At 40.7% G+C, this 13,856-nt stretch overlaps 1 non-coding gene across 1 annotated transcript; it reads left to right on the forward strand.

Annotated features, from left to right (window-relative positions):
• The first annotated feature begins 9,790 nt into the window (after nucleotides 1-9,790).
• Nucleotides 9,791-9,897, forward strand: LOC122653382. The gene has a single exon (XR_006331812.1). It is a non-coding gene; the product is annotated as a small nucleolar RNA R71 (small nucleolar RNA).
• Nucleotides 9,898-13,856: the final 3,959 nt, after the last annotated feature.

Here is a 13,856-nt window from a genome sequence, read left to right on the forward strand (position 1 = left end):
AGACCAACCATTGAAGATGCAAGAAACACTTTAATTTTTAGTATAACCAAGTATTTTTAGGAGATCCCACAAGACTCAAGGATAGGTCTTCGAACAATTATCAAACCTCAAATGTAAAAAATTACACGATTTTAAGTGGTATAAAGACACATTCATGACCAAGGTTCTAACTAGGGAAGATGCAAATCTCCCCTGTTGGAAAGAAAAATTCCTTACTGGGTTACCCAGTTTATTTTCTGAAAAACTCAAACAAAAATTAAGAGAAGAAAACAACGGAGAAATACCCTATCCAACCCTCACCTATGGTGACCTCATAAGTCTTGTACACAAGGAAGGGTTAGCCCTATGTACAGATATCAAGCTTAGAAAACAAATTAGAAAAGAATCAAAATCCTACAAACAAGAATTACGGGGATTCTGTGAACAGTTTGGTTTCGATTCAAAAATCATTTCTCAAAAGAAACATAAAAGTCGTAGGCATAACAGGAAGAATAGATACTCAAGTAAGTACAAAACCAGAAAAGAACCAGATAAAAATTTAGACAATAGATCTAGCCCAAAGAAACAGGGACCTTACAAGAGAACTTTCCAAAAATCAAGACCAACCCAAAACACCAAGACGGGTTGTTACAACTGTGGTAAACCAGGCCATATAGCCAAATATTGTAGACTACCAAAAAAGATAAACTCACTCATAATGCCTGATGATACCAAAATCCAACTCTTAGCCGATTTGGGTCAAAACAGTTCAGAGAGTGGAACAGAAACCCAAGAAAATGAGTTGAACCAAATTGAGTCAAACAGTGATAGTGATGAAAGGCTTCTCCTTGTAATTGTAGCCAAGGAGTTTTCTCAGAAAATTGTGATGATTCGTAATCATCAAAATCTATAAACATGATACAATCGAATTCAGGACCTAAAACCTTTAACAAACCAGAAGAATTTCTAAACTTTGTTGATCAAATCAAAGATAAACATACCAAGACTTTATACCTTCAACATGCCCAAGAACTCTTACAACAAGTCTCATCAACAAAACCCCAAACTAAGGCAACCCCTTATAACATAAAAAATATTTATAAAAAGTTTGACAAAACTCCTACTCCTTCACAAAATCCGGATCAAGTTAAAATTGCCAGCCTAGAAGCTACTACAAATGATTTAAAGACTGAAATCAAAAATATAAAAGGACATAGCAAGTTTAAAGAAGTTTCAAGAAAAGATCGAATTAGAGGTAGAAGAAGTAGGAGACAACAAGATACAAACTTTACCAAACAATAATGAAGATTTTGTTGATATTATTAACAAAGTCAAATGCCAACAGTGGTATGTCAATATTACTATTGTCATATCCTCAGCCCATAAGATCAGCACCATAGCCCTGATTGACTCAGGAGCCCAAATGAATTGCATACAAGAAGGGTTAGTCCCAACCCAGTATTTTGAAAAGACAACTCAAAAATTAACAGGAGCAAATGGCTCAAGACTAAACGTAAATTATAAATTATCAGACGTTCACATCTGCAACCAAGGAGTTTGTCTAAAACAAGTATTCATATTAGTAAAAGACCTTATCACTGAAGTTATTCTAGGACAACCTTTACTAGAACTCATAAAACCCTTCACTGTTTCGGATCAAGGAATTACAACAACTATCCTAGGTAAACAAGTCCATTTCCAATTTTTGAACAAGCCAAAACAAAAGAAATAGACTGCTCAAAACAAGAGCCATTTCGTAACAATCAACTATAAGTCAAATTCAAAGTAAACAAAAACATCCGCAATATCTAAAACAAGAAGTTAACCATAGGACAATTGAAGTAAACTCCAAGAAAGAACAGTTCAAAAACAAATTTCTAACACCAAGGCCCAAATTGAAAAAGAACTCGTTCGAGTTTCGATGCCTTCTCGGCACAGACGTAGGCATATTGTCCATCTTCCCTATGAACCAAATTTTTCGGATAAGGACATCCCTACAAAAGCCAGACCTATTCAAATGACCCAAGAACTACAAGAAATATGTAAAAGGGAAATTCAAGACCTTCTTGATAAAAATTTAATCAAGAAAAGCAAGTCACCTTGAGCGTGTCGCTTTCTACGTTAATAAGAACGCTGAAATAGAAAGAGGGACGCCTGGACTTGTCATAAACTACAAGCCTTTAAATGAAGCTTTACAATAGATCAGATATCCTATACCAAATAAAAAAGAGTTACTCCAGAGGCTTTATCAAGCTACAATTTTTTCAAAGTTTGACCTCAAGTCTGGATACTGGCAAATCCAAATTCATAAAGAAGACCGCTATAAAACAGCCTTCACCACACCATTTGGTCATTACGAATGGAACGTAATGCCTTTTGGTTTAAAAAATGCCCCTAGTGAATTTCAAAATATTATGAACGACATCCTAAACCCATTTGGCCAGTTCATAATAGTCTATATTGATGATGTTCTAGTATTCTCCAAGTCTATTGAACAACATTTCAAGCATCTTAGGAGCTTCTTCCACACCATGAAAACTAGTGGATTAGTTCTTTCCCAGAAAAAGATGGAGTTATTCCAGACCAAGGTTAGATTTTTAGGTCATTACATTTACCAGAACCAAGTCATCCCAATAGAAAGATCTATAGCTTTTGCTTATAAATTCCCTAACCAAATCCTAGACAAAAAAACAATTACAGAGGTTCCTAGGAAGCCTAAATTATGTCAGAGATTTCATTCCTCAAATTAGCCAATTATGTAAAGATCTTTACTCTAGGCTCAAGAAAAAACCAAGTCCATGGACTTCAAACCATACCAAAGCAGTTCAAGATATTAAAAAATTAGTCAAGGAAATCCCATGTTTAAAACTTGCAGATCCTGCACTCTTCAAAATTGTTGAAACTGATGCCTCTGAACTTGGATACGGAGGCATTCTTAAACAAGTCCAAGATGATAAAGAACAATTAGTCCAGTTTGCTTCAGGAGTTTGGAACCCAGCCCAGCAAAATTACAGTACCATTAAAAAAGAAATCCTTTCAGTAGTTCTTTGCATCCAAAAATTTCAAAGTGATCTTCTAAACAAAAAATTTTTAGTAAGAGTTGATTGCAGTGCAGCAAAACAAGTTTTAAAAAATGATGTTCAAAATATTGCTTCAAAACAGGTTTTTGCAAGATGGCAAGCCCTTTTATCGAGTTTTGATTTTGACATGACTTACATAAAAGGAGAAATGAATTCAATTCCTGATTTCTTGACCCGTGAATTCTTGCAGGGTCCTAAAACAATTTCTGTTATCATGGCTCCAAAGGAGCCCCCCAAACCAAGTATAAAATCAAAAGGTTCCTATGCTAAACCAACTGCTTCAAGTCAACTAGTCAAAGTGTCCCCCTCCAAAACAATAGTTGAAAGTATTCCCTTCACCTAAGTCGTGGCTAGTCAGTCCACTCAAATAGTTCCTAACACAAGGTCATCCCAACAGCTCTCTAGGCCAAGTTCCTCCACAACAGTGTCCAAACCAGTTTCTTCCCAAAACTTACCTAAGAGTCAGTATGTCCTCAAACAAGCTTATCAAGACATTTTTGCCCTTGATGACCAGTTCACCAAAGGCTGCAACACTCCTGTGGAAATAGCGCGAAGGGCTTTTTTCCAAGGTTGGGATTTCTATTCCCCAAATAGTTCAAAAGGCCAAGAGTTCTATGAGTTTATCCTCGTTGATACAGATTCCATCCGTATCAAACAAAATTTCGACAAAAATGAACCAAACTTGGTTACCCATACTTCAGTAACCATTTTACAAATTATCAGTTCCAAGGATTGGGGTACACATCCCCTGTCTACAAAAAGGTTCTCTCAAAACTACCAGCCCCAGGAATATCACTATTTTGACTACATGGATGCTTGGCACCATGCTTTCCTATTCCAAAATAGTAAGAACCAACATTCCTGGTTCTTTTGTTTCGACTTCAAGTTCTCAAGCCCAATTCCAAATTGGTTCCCTCGTTGGTGGGCCGCCTATGGGCCAATTAATGACATCCTGCCGGATCAAGTGTTCGATGCTCTAAGCATTTTTTGCCAGCACACCGAACAAATCCCTGAACAGCCAGATCTCCTAAGATTCTTTATCCATTGCCGTCTGGCGTGGATCATATATTGGGAATATGCAATTGGACAATCTGAGGGCCCCGATTGCTCTATCCCTTTTCTAGTAAGAAACTTCAGAGTCAAGTGGTGGGACAAGTGTGATCTAAGAAGGTGCACCCCTGAGGCCCTTATCCAATCCCTCACAAAAGCTAAACCTCAAGTGGCCCTCACTGAAGGATCGGACAAGTCCAGTAACAGTAGACGCCTCAAGCTAAAAGCCAAACAAGCAGAGATCGAGGCCCAGCTAGCTGCCCTCGATACTGAAGAAGAAAAAGAAGAAACCAGCTCAAGTGTTGGGTCCATTGACCCCCACCTTCATGAAGGCCAATATGCTCAAGACCCAGATGATGGGCTGGACCTTACCAGTCAACAACTCTCTTCAACAAGGTCCACCAGAAGGTCCATGAGCTAAACTTCCAGAAAAGTGGGCTGTTAAGCCCATAGGGTTAGTCTCCAAACCCTGATTTTGGAGAATCGTCAGCCATGACGACATCATAAAAATGGCTCAGCAACTGACACGTGGCTGTATCAAAAGTCGTGTCCCAGTTACTATCTCTGGTCCTAGATAGTCAAGCCACCACTAGGCCCATTCAAATACAGTGAACCATCTAAACCAAACCAATGAGGAAAACAGTGTCTCGACACGTGGAATGCCTCGGTGCGGTTTTTGAAGTATCTTCTCAAAGATTCCAAGTTCTACCAACAAAGTGGTGAATAGTAAAAATGACTTTTTACTGTAGCACTACGGACCAAGACTACTTTCGGCGCCCCTGCCTCCAAAGTCAAGACTCTGGGCCCACAACCACATGCTTCTTCGCCTTGCCAAAGATTCCTTCAAGATAAGGTTTGCTTTCGGTGGAAAAGTGAAGCATCCAAAGCCTCCAAAGCTCTATAAAACCCTTGGTCTTCTCCAAGAAGAGGAGGAGAATCTCTGAGGAGGAAAATAGAAGCACGCAAAGATCTGCGTAGCTCAGCTCTTCAAGTTCTTACACCCAGTTATTTCAGGTTTTTAATTTTATTTTCTTCAAGTGTAATTCATCAAGTGTTCTCCAAGTCGTAACTAAGTTTCATCAAGTGTTCGTCAAGTCTCAGAACTACAAGTTTAAGCCTTTATCTCAGGCTTCAAGTTTCCTTCAAGTAAACCCGTAAGTGAATAGTTTTCTTCAAGCTTTCTTCAAGAGTCCTGTATATCAAGAGTGTAATTCAAATTCTCCTAGTAATATAAAATTCAAGATTTTAACTCTCTTTTATCTTCAAATATTGGTCGGCTCAGCCGCCTTGCACGCAGAAGGCTACCTGCAAAATGGTAGACCGCCGAGGTTACCCCTCCGAGTGCCGCGACCAGTCTAGTATGGACTGCAGCACCTGCTAAGCACACACAAGTTATTATTTCCGCTGACCTTTTCAAGTTTTCACTTGCATATTTTACTTTCATTACTTGCATATTTTATTTGGTATCCTGAGAAAACTACTGGGCGTCCCTCTTTCTACTTACATATATATATATATATATATATATATATATATATATATATATATATGTCCCTCTAGACCTTGGAACTGTATGTCTAGAATGATTCTCTAGTACTACGAGTATGACCTTACCTAGGCTTTACTGTGATCGCTTAGTTAAGCTCTGACCCTAGATCATGTTGATCCCAGGTTATTAGTAGATGAACTTAATAATGGCAGGGTAGAATGATTAGCATGAGTTGACTTAGACCTACCATAGGAGGTTGTTTGGCTCTCGAAAGAGGACCATAGGGGACTTTTCCTGTGTAGTCACCGTGAGACTGGTACAGAGATCTGCAGGCTGAAACTGAAGGATGTAACAAGACCTTCTCCAATGATAGATATGAATGGAGTAATGGGTCACCAAATGCGTTCCCTCCGTATTGGGAGTGAACAATAGGAGATTCCATCAATATTCTAAATCATTCTAAAGTTGGATTAGGTAATGAGATAACCAGAAGAGAAAGCATTTAGAGTGTGAACCCTATAATGAGGACTGCATGGGTTGAGTTCTGTAACCCAAGTGTAACCAGAGTTGTGAAGGTCAGAATGGTGCCCTATACCCTAGACTAAGCCACCTGGAACAAAAAGTTCCCTAGACTTCTCCAGACTAGGAGATACCTCTTGGACCTACTGATATATTGTGACCACTGACTCTAAAGGTTCAAAGTGAGCCTGGGTTATTGTGGATCACACCCCTATGGTAATGTGACCATGTAGGGAAGAGAATTTTGGAGCCCGACCTGCTGTGTCAAACAGACACTACCTTACCTTGACCCGACCTTGACTTAGTTTAGATAGTGGTATTTGGAGGCATTGTTGTTCAACAAGCTATTGCCCTGAGACCCGGGTTGCCTCAAATTTTGAGGACAAAATTTTTAATAAGGTTGGGGGGATGTTACACCCGCACCCCAAATATTCCCTTATACCTGGTGCAGTTTAGACCTTTACCCAATGGGTAATGCCTTATGACCATAGTCAACCCTGATGACCTTGAATTGGAAATACCATAGGAAGGACCCTCTCAAGGTTTTGGAAGTGTGGGCCAAAGCCCCACCACTTTCCTTGAAGTTTGGGCCATGACAGTAGCACCGGAGTCACGAATGGACTCACTCTTACTGAATCTGCTCAAGGATTCGCCTGTGCTGTCATCAGCATTTTTGGGTCATTTTTCTGTGGGACCCACATCCCCATGTCCCGGACACTACCATTAGACCTTTGGACCATATGAACCCCTACCCTTGTCATGGAATGGTTAATTAGACCATGAAGTGGGGCCCACAAAGCCTAACCTAAGTAATTAATGGGTTTTATACACCCTAACCCAAACCAAACAAGACCTAAGGGCTAATAAATCTAAGTGAGGTTGGACCCAACCCAAATAGACCCTAACTACCTAGATGGACCTAAGGGCCATGACTTGGGCCAAACATGGCCTAAAGCCTAGCCCAAGACACATTTAAAACCTAAGGACTTAAACCACATCCTAAAGACCCTTAACCAAACACTCCCTAAGGTCCCTTCTACCCCCTTAAAACTAAAAGAACCCCTTTTATTCACTTATCCCTCCCCCTCCCCCAAAACTGTGGAGGAGAAGAGACAAGAGAAGGAGAAGGAGGAAGAAAGAGGGAAGAAGTAGGAGTGGAAGAGGAATGAGAGGGGAAGGAAAGAAGATGGGAGCTATGCCAAAATGGCTGGCTGCCCAACTTCTCCTCCTCTTGCTGACCGGACCAAGAAGGAAGAAGAAGGTGAAGGAGAAGAGATGGAAACGAAGGGAGGAGAGCATGAAGGCTCACCTAGCCTTGGACTCCACCCCTCCATGGGAGGACCTCACCAAGGTAAGCTCCCTGAACCTAGTTCTCCCCATTTTCCTTTTGATTTTAGTAGAATCCTTGAGCTTGGGTGACCTAGAGTTCCATTTGGGACTCAAGGTGGAGCTCGGTCCCTAGTTGGAGCTCTAATGGAGCTGACCTAGGTCTGGTTTTGACCCCTTGGTGCTGCAATTGCAGCCATTGTTGGTGAACCTTGGTTTTGAACTTTGAAACCCAACCCTTGGACCCCAAATTGAGACCCAACCTTGTGGATCTTGGATCCATGAGATCATGCCTAGGTTCTAGTGACCCTAGGAATGCTTGGACACCCCTCCTCTGGTCCTGAGATCCTAAGGAGCTCCAAGCTCCAAGCTGGAGCTGAAATTCCTTGAAATCTCGGAAGAGACTGCCAGCGGACAAACGACCGGATCCATCTATCGTGGTACCGCCCATCAGTCCACCCAATCTAAATCCTGTGTGATGGCCTGAGTGGATGAAGGCACGGATTCACTCCGTTTGCCTCCTCCTGAAGCCTGTTGCTCTCGGGTCCTGTCTCAGGAATCGAACGGATGCAGGGGTGGACCCAAGAAGCACATCCGCCCGTGGATCCGATCCCTTTTATAATTATCTTAGGTGTCGAACAGATCAACCACCGGACTCAAGTAAGAAGTTCCGCTTGTGGGTCCGCTCGCTCTGATTTTACCTTTTGGCCTGAACGGAGTCAAGGACGGACTCACCTCTGCTGAGATCGCCCGTGAGTCCGCTCGTGGTGTCTTGGTTGAAACTTGGTTTTAACCATTGGGGCCTAGCATAGGACCCTCCATACCTATTTTAATGCTTTCTTCTATATGTTTAGGTTGGTGCACCGGTGAGATTCATGTGCACCATGCCGGATGACACCCGATGTCCGGGGAGATTCAGGCCAATCACGGCCGGTGACACCTATGCTTGGTGAGTGGGTTCTGGGTGACTTTGATTGGGTTTGAATATTATTATACAATTGTTAATAATAAGCATGCTATGGTATATTTATAAGGATGGTGTGCATTGCATTTTATTCACTTGTGAACTGTTGAGAATGTGATAGTACAATGCTCACCATTGTATCGGGTTACGATGCCGGGTGTGCCGGTACCGGATCCCCAATTTATTTAAATTATGAAAATTGCTATATGTCATCATGAACTGTATGTGCCGTGCTAGTACCCGGGTACTAGATGGAATGGGATGTTGATGCACCCGGAATACCTCTCGGGACGATAGGACCTGCATATAGTATATCTGTGGCTAGGATGCTTATTCCCTTATGCTCTGACCCTTGTCAACACGGGTTTATGTGTTGGATAGTCTGAGCACCTGCGGTCTGTGGAGGTGGGAGAGGTTAAGGCAGGGGTAATGATGGCTATAGGGGTTTACCACTGGGTGGTCATGATGGCTTCTATCAACGCAGGTTCCTTTGTGATAATTGAGGACTCACTGGGGCAACAGGATAAGTGACTCTCAGTGTTTCCCGAGTTATCACAGTAGCATATACTTGACCAATAGAATTGTGTGTTAGGTGGAAAATGAATCTAACATTAGCATGCATCATTCTGTTTGATATTGATTGTGTGATATGTGAGCATTCCCCTTTACTCCCTCACTAGCCAGTGTAGCTAACCCCGTTGCATAACCACTTTTTAGTTTATATGCAAATAACCTATTGACGAGCACCGTTGGATGCGAATCAAGTGGATTTGATGACCATGGCTTGGATGTAGATGTACACCCAAGGATTTTGCCATTGGGCAATTGTTTATTATTTAAATTTTGTATTTATTCCACATCCATGTATAAACTATATGTTTATTTATGGGGAGAGTAATGACTGGTTACTTATGTTAGAATTGTAATATGTGTTATCATTAGAGAACCGATGCTCTATAATTTCACATGATTTAATCGAATTTTGCTTCCACTAACTCTGTGATGGAACGATTTATTCCTTTTGGTATGTTCCTTTCTGTCATCATAAGGTGCTGACAGGGTGGACTGTGGCTCGGGACACTGCATCTGTGATCCTGGTAGGTGTTGGGTTGATGTGCGATTGTCCCAGTCATACCCCTATGTGGTAATATATATTACATCGGGATAGGGGCGTGACAATCCTTCTTGAGTTGCCCTATGTGTGGAATCTTAGTCCAAGAGGCCGAAGCATGATGTTGGGAATTCTCACTAAGGGTTTCAATAAGATCCCATGCTTCCATCTCATTCTTGTGCATAAATGTTCCACCACAAGAGGAGTCCACCATCTGCCTATATCGGTCACGGAGATCATCATAAAAACACTGGGCTAACTGCCATTTCGGGATAGCATGGTGGGGGCACTTCTGACGTAATTCCTTGAGTCTTTCCCATGCTTCATGAAATTGTTCGCTCTCTAATTGGGAGAAACTAGTAATGACTCGCCTAAGGCTATTAGTCTGGCCAATGGGGAAGAATTTTTTCTGAAATTCCTGCTGCATTCCCGCCCATGTAGAAATCCTAACCATAGGGAATGAAGCCAGTGTTTGGCTTTGGCCTTTAAGGAAAATGGGAACATAAGCAACTTTAAGGCATCTTTAGAGAGGTTTTGGATTTTGACAGTAGAGCATACCTCTAAGAACTCATCAAAATGCTTGTAAAGCTCCTTATTAGCAAGTCCATAATAGGATGGTAACATCTGTATGATGCTGGACTTGATCTCATATTGAGCGGTTTGAATGGCAGGCAATTGAATAAAAGATGTAAGGGTATAGGCAGTTGGAGTGAAGTGCTCACTCAGCGGCCTTCTTGGCTGGTTTTTATCACCTATTTTATTATTATTATCCTTATCCTTAGGTCTAGCCACAGATTGCTCTATTTCTAGGTCAAGGGAAGTCAGGTTAGGGTGCAAAGAACGCCGACCATGCATAAAACACAACACAGATTGAACGTGCTAATTAAACAAAAATTAAAACTAGTAAGTTAAAATGTGATAACTAATAAAAAACACTTAATAAAAATAAAAATCAAAACTAAAATAGTAAAAAAAATAACTAATTTAAAACTAACAAAAATACTTACCTGGTGTTGGCGGTTGCACAATTTCACGTGCTGCCCCCGATGAACGGTTACACATATGATCTTAAGGGGCTGGGGGAATTAAAATTAAACCAAAACACCCAATCTAATATTGGAATTAAAAAAAATTACATAAAATAACCATAATTACATAAAGTCTAGGAATTAAAAGTAAACCAAACGGACAACTTGTCCTTACTCGATCTACTCGGCTTCCAGCACAAACAAAGAGAATGTTAGGTATACTAAAATTAACCTAATAAAGAGATTAAAAATAAAAATAAAAATTCTCGAATTATAAAATTAAAACTAAAACAAGGTAACACAAAACAACTCAATCAATCTTAGCAACCGTGCTTCCGTTCCCCGACAACGGCGCCAAAATTTGATCGTGTCATTAACCGGTCAAAAGTAAAACCCTAAATTAATCTAGCAAGTAGCAAGTATGGGCGATCTACGGGAAACTGGAAGGCTAAATTACTAAAATGATAAGTTGGAAGTGATGAAAATAAAATTTCAATAAATCTGATTTTTAAACTAAGAACAAAACAACAATATGCGAATACGGGAGAAGACTATCTTTAGGCTTCGAATCCCCAATGGGTTGTTATTCAATTCGGTTGCAGGCTTCGATTTATTATAACCACAGGCCTTATAATTCCACAGAATGTAGGGTTCCTCCTACGTATGGATTATCTTGACGAGTACTATCATCCTTCACTTATAGGGCTTGGCACACTTAGTTCGTTCAACTATAATGCATCATCGGTACAACCACATAAGAACAAAATACTATTGCTTGAATGAAAAATAATGAATCACAGAAATAGAATTTTCCAACTAAATATATCTATTAAAATTATCCAAATAGGGATGGGATCTCAACATTAAGCAATCAAGAATGCAAACAAGAATTTTAAATAGCAAATATCATTAGTTCATCTACACCTAAAGACAGAAAGAACTTAACCGATCATGGTGTTAAGAGACACGGGGTAGCAATGGTGACTATGATCCATGGAGGTGTGCTTGGCGTTCCCTGCGAGTTGCTACCCAGGAAGAAAACATTGGAAGAAGGTGATGGAGATGCTCTGCTGGTTCGGTAATGGTGCTAATTTCAAGAATCCCCTCCTTCTTTAGCTATATATATATATATATCCAAAGAGGGGAAACCGAGAGAGAGAGACCCCAAGGGATCAGAAAGTAGAGATATAAAAGGAAAGAGAGAGAAAAGTGGAATAGAAATAGGAAAGGTGGGACCCGTGAGGGATTTGAGAGAGAGAGAGAGAGAGAGTGAGAGAGAGAATTGAAGTAGGAGAGAGAGAACCATAATGGAACCTATGAGGGATTTGAGAGAGAGAGAGAGAGAGAGAGAGAGAGAGAGAGAGAGAGAGAGAGAGAATTGAAGTAGGAGAGAGAGAACCGTAATGGGATGAGGGAGAGATATTAGGGAGGAGAGAGAATTTAATCTAAATTATAAATTTGATCAAAATTCTTTTTTTGAAAATATCTCTTCATCTTGGCCCCGGATCGACAAAATCCGAGAATTAAAGTTGCTCCAACTAATATTCCGGACAATATGAGCCTAATATCAGATATCTTCTGAAAATTTCCCAAATTTTTAAAATTACGATTATGCACTTGGGTCTTTAGGAAATCTTCTTCCCATCTCGCCCATGATCACATGTGAGTCAATCCATGGGTAGACTAGTGCCTAGATTGCATCAAATCCTTCCTTGGTTCTGGGCTCAGGCTTGGATTTCAACTCATTTTCTGGTCCATTATTCTTTTCTAGCCCAAAAAGAATAATTTCATGTATGGGGTTCAAAACTTATGTGTGCTTTTAATGCAACACGTCCATCTTGCTCAAATTTCAGCTCTCTTTGCAACCATGAAAAGAAACTGGACCACTTTACATGTAAATCTGAAGATACGATGCCCGATAGTCCAGAATAGCATGAAACCGCATAAAATGACCTAAACCTGAAAATAACAGAAAATACCCAAGGTAGCTCCATTCTAAGCAGATAAAAAAGCAGAATTAAATAGAATAATTTCACACATACATGTGCTCATGAAATACCCCCACATTTAGATTTTGCTAGTCCTCAAGAAAATAAAGAAAACAAAAATCCTAACTCACTTTCGTAGGAATCACGGTTGCATTTAGCATGTGCAACAAGCCTTTAAATCCCTAGGTTACCCCTAGTGGACGAGTTTTGTCTAGTGAGTGTTTGTAGGGAATATACACAAAAAAATCATGATTGCAAGTTTAAATTTTGACAATGTGTAAGTAGCACACACCAAACCCGAAACTAAGATGTTCTACTTAAGATCAAGAAGACAAAGCTACCCCCACACTTAAGCTCTTACTACCCAATATTGATTCTAGCAACATGTACACATCCTAATTAGGGAATCTCCCCATATCTTCCAAACAACACCTTACTTAAGGTAAGACTACTCATAATGTCAAGGGCACCAAGGACTTTAGGCTTCAAAGCATTTTTTACCATACAATTGTACCAAGGCAATGACATTTCTTCCTTCTCTTCTTTTTTTTTTTTTTTCACAATGAACTCCATTTGTTACTCCACTACTGTTCCTAAAATGCCATGCAGGGTCACTACACAAGACACCCAAGCTACTTAGTAGCTTCGCTTCTTACATATATCCACAAGGATAGTGATACTAGAGTTCTTTTTCAGAGGTTTCACCCCAAGGAGTGTCGATCAAGTCACATTGCTTCCTGAGGTAGAGTGCCTTGTCTAGCTCCAAGGAATTTAACTCTTACTTTTATTTATTTCTTTTTTCTTTTTCTCTCTCTTTTTTTTTTTTTAATTTCTATATCACGATAAAACTAAACTTGGTCTCAGCTCCTAACCAAAAGCTTAAGGAATCACAAGACAGACAAGATGGGGCTCTTATTATCTGAGTCAAAATCCACCTTAGGACACATTCTAGCTACTGTCCTCTTGATAAGCCTAAATTCACACCAACCAATCAGAGGCAGCCACGTGTCCCGATCCAAGGAGGTGGACCATGACAGGACCAGTGAAGGACCAATCCTCTGGCGCCGTTCAGCATTACCACCCTCGGGCGCAGATCCGCATGACCACCCTCGGGTGTGGACCACATGACTACTCTCGGGCGCAGACCACCCTCGGGCACGGACGGCCTACAAGCGTGACCTCGAATAAGCACGGGCGAAGACCCGACCTGGGGTACAGATCAGACCCCAGACATAGACCCTAATCTAAGATCAAGCCACCACCGCTGCCAACAACAAGACATACACCATCTCCAGGACTCTAGGCCACCGTCTATCAGTTGA

Source organism: Telopea speciosissima, chromosome 2, assembly GCF_018873765.1.
Source record: "Telopea speciosissima isolate NSW1024214 ecotype Mountain lineage chromosome 2, Tspe_v1, whole genome shotgun sequence".
Taxonomy (NCBI): Eukaryota; Viridiplantae; Streptophyta; class Magnoliopsida; order Proteales; family Proteaceae; genus Telopea; species Telopea speciosissima.